The 3938-nt window shown below is 47.9% G+C and overlaps 1 long non-coding RNA gene across 1 annotated transcript; it reads left to right on the top strand.

The window, feature by feature from the left end:
- Positions 1 to 2125: 2125 nt before the first annotated feature.
- LOC123058798 (uncharacterized) lies at positions 2126 to 3597 on the top strand. Its single transcript, XR_006427303.1, has 3 exons — positions 2126 to 2369; positions 2461 to 2674; positions 3155 to 3597. It is a non-coding gene; the product is annotated as an uncharacterized lncRNA (long non-coding RNA).
- The last annotated feature ends 341 nt before the right edge of the window (positions 3598 to 3938 follow it).

A 3938-nucleotide genomic window follows, 5' to 3' on the forward strand; every position in this document is an offset into this window, starting at 1 on the left:
ACGAGTCCGGTGCACCATTACATATACATGAGATTGGTTTGATAATCAAACCCTCATAAACAGTACCAGGGGCTTCCCGCGTGTAATCAGGGCTAGTCCGGCTGAACTTGACTTGTCTTGAATTTTAATAGTTTATTGATAATAACCAATTTTTGGCACGACAACTTTCACCTAAGTTCCTCTCTTTTATAGATGACTATCGTGCTACACCCGTCTAGGACACGACACAACGGAGACACAGGAACAGACGTACAGCAGGGACCTGCTCAAAGGTTTCTTTTCATATTAAGATCCCGCGTAAACCTTTTTTACTGTCTCTTGTTGTTCACATCCTCCGGATACTCAATACAACCGAGAAGGATACGAACGTTATTGGCATGTGGCCACGTCAGGACATTGCACGTACCTGGACACTCGGGGTTTATTATTACGGGGCATTATTCAGCTCGTATATATTATAAAGACTGAATACCTTAGGGAGTGTTCGGCGTCGCGAGTTTGGCCTTATATGCATCAGCTCCGAATCATGTCTTTGGTCAAATGTTGGATTTTCCCGGCTCCCATGTTTTGGTACCTTACGTTCCGCTATATCGGATAAGGTAGCACTGGGAGAACTACTGCGATTGTGCCCTGGTTCATCCGGATAGCACCTCATTAGAGAAAGCCAAAAACTGATTGTCATGATGTAGCGCGAGACTGGTCAACCACTCGATGACTCAGCGGAATCTTAGGGATTCCTCTGCACTAACGAAGGGCCGTTTCCCGGTCATATACGTACGCGCCCCGTATTCAGACGAGCGTAGAAGTACGATGGGCTATATAGTAGCCCCACTGTCAAACTCCTATGGCTAGGTGAAAGTGCTAAAGCAATATAGTCTGATTGCCTCGTTCGCTGCGCTACCACCTCCTTCATGGACCAAGACGTTGGATCAAGTGTGAATACGCATTTTTTTTGCGAACACCCCCGCATTATATGCATGGTGGCGGAAGCCGACGGCTGCTAACTTTCAGGTTATATACATATATACATAAACGGCCGCACAGGAGGCATTATAATATTTTCAGGCAAAAGTATAAACACATCCTTTATAATTCAATAAAACATTGTTTTCACAATGGGATTACATGTCACTCGAACATAATATTTTTCGAGCACTGAGCTTCTATCGAACGAGCGCCCTCAAGGACCTCTTCAAAGTAGTGCTCGGCAGCCACTCGGCCCACAGCCGAACCATGTGTTGCAATAGTGGTGGCCTCCATCTCTGCCCAGTATGTTTTGACACGGGCAAATGCCATCCGTGCACCCTCTATGCACGCCGACCTCTTCATAGCGTCGATGTGCGGCACAGCACCAAGGAATTGTTGCACTAAACTAAAGTAACTATTCATCCTTGGCCCTCCCGGTCACAGATGATCCACAATAGACCTCATGGCAAGTCCGGACAACCTATGGAGCTCGGCCCACTCGGCCATTCGCTCATTCAACAGCAGCGGACACACTGGAGCATGGAGTTGTGACCAAAACAGCTTTTTGTAACATCCCAATTTTCCTAAATTAGGATGTTAATAGATCATTCATATGCATATCATATTTTTATTGCATTATTTGCTTTTTCAAAATATTCAAATCATTATGCAACAAAAGGCAATTTATTTGGAGTGGAGATAACATGACTTCTCCCCTATTTTTATTCATAATGTGCAGAATATTATTTCCAGTCTATCTGATATGTCCTAGTATTTTTATTGTTCTCCACAATATTTTATTTGTGTGTTATTTTACTGTTTGTGTGGCCTTTTGCATCAAAATGAATTTCTAAAATTGCATTAGGTGAGGAACTAGTGTTCCTGTAGTTTATATTAGCAGTATAGATTTAACTGTGTGTCTGGGTATTTTTATTTAGATTTTATGTTGTGTATGTTATCTTATTTATTTTTGCTGCTAGGGTTTGTGTTTAAAAAAAGAAAAAAAAACGCAGCGCAGCGCACTGCGTGGCCCAGACAGCCGCGACCCACCAAACCCCACCGCCCGCGAAGTGGTACGCCGCAGCGTCGCTCGCACCCGACCCGCGACCGATCCACCTCGCCTCCAGCCGCTGACAGCGGGTCCCGCGCCCCTGTTCGTCCCCTCCACCGAGCCGGACACCGCGCGCCGTATGCACGCACGCACGCAGAGGCCGAACCCGGATCGATCTGGCGCACTGGTCGATCCCGTGCCCTCCAAGGCCGCCGCATGCGAGGACAGCAACTCGAGGAACCCTACCGTGCACTCTTCCCCACCCTTCCTTGTCCGCACGAGCCGCTGGGGCAAAACGAATCTCGCCCGGAGCTCCGCCGTCCGCCGCCGTTCGCCGGAAGATTGCACCGCCGTAAGAACGAGCAGAGCCGCACCGCCTACTCCGTTCGATCCCTCTCTCTTCCTCGCACCCGTTTGACACTTTGGCCTTGCCCAACTCGCAGCGGAGCAAGAGGAACGACCCCGCCCGACTTCGCCGGAGCACGCCGCGTTTCCGTCGCCGCCGTCGCCTGCAGAGTACGCCCCGCCGCCTTTGAGCACCACCACCGCCTCCGCCACTCCCAGCCGCATCCGCCCGCCTCGTCACCCTCGCCGGAAACCCGCCGGAGAGCCGCCGCCGCCGACACCCGACCACCGTCGCCGTTTTCCCCTGTTCTGGTGAGCACACGCGCACACCACATGCGCCCAGCCAATCGGCAGCTGACACGTGGCGCTTCGCTACAGTACCGCACAGGAGTTGCTACAGCCCAGGAATTTTCTGCTGTTTTTGTTTTTTCCTTCTTTCAGTTTTTCATCCAAAGTCAATTAGGTATAACTTCTTTTCTAGATATCCAATTTAGGTAATTCCTTTTCCTGTGCACTCACAAAAACCAGCACTTTATCACAGTACCAAAATTTCTCATGTTTGCACTGTTTAAATTTGAATTCGTTCAAATTCAAATTAAATCTTCCGGAGGCCGTAACTTTCAAACCATTTATCGGAATCGAGTGATTCTTTTTGCGTTGTGACCGTAGTGCAATTTAGGTGCTGTTAAGCTTCTATTGTTGATTTTTTTAAATGGTTTTGTTGCTGTTGGTTTTGTTTTGGTTCTATCCGTGTTCCGATGATTGATTTGTTGAATTGTGTGAAACGTCTAGATTGTCCGGAGTGCGACGCGAGCTATTGTCAGGAGTGTGACTTTCTGAACAAGAACCAAGGCAAGTTACATGTTTATCATCCTTTACCTATTGTTTTCTATGCATGTAGTTATATCACACTATGAATATATGCATGTATAGGGATAGGCCACCTCAAATGGCGTGAGCCGCATGCGGGGAGACCCGCACGTACGGTTTTCAGGGGGATCCGGCCGGCCGGCGCCCACCCGACTAGAGGGACTGAGAAATTAATCGAGTACAAAACTTATCTTCAAGCTTTACCTTATTTTGATCGTTTAGAAGGCGATCGCGGAGTCACTGAATGAAGTCCTCCCTCCTTTCTTTCGGAGGTGCTAACCCGCTGCGAGGCAGATATGACTAAGTGACATATTGAATATGGCGACGACTACAGCATGTCGTAGAAGGAGAAAAGAGGTGGAGCCAACGACCCTATTATTTTTGCTATGCTGATGAGCTATCTTCCCGTCTTTGCAAATCATGGTAGTGGTAGGTCGCTATGCTTTGTAGACGGGGGTGGTTCGTGTATTCATTGAGTTTATGTGAGGATTATATATATTTAACAAATTGAGTAGTAACTCAGGATTTAACTCACCTCTGGGCGGAAATGGTATTGCTTGGTGTTGAGGGAAGGCATCATGGGGTCTTGCACCTTTTCTAAGGCCATGCGCTCATGAGAGTGCACCCTAAGTGGAATGCCGCCCAGGTTCAAAAAGATCAGACAGACTTAGTGACTAGTAGCTTCCATGTGCGGCCACTGGCTATA

Source organism: Triticum aestivum, chromosome 3A (assembly GCF_018294505.1).
Source record: "Triticum aestivum cultivar Chinese Spring chromosome 3A, IWGSC CS RefSeq v2.1, whole genome shotgun sequence".
NCBI classification, from domain to species: Eukaryota; Viridiplantae; Streptophyta; class Magnoliopsida; order Poales; family Poaceae; genus Triticum; species Triticum aestivum.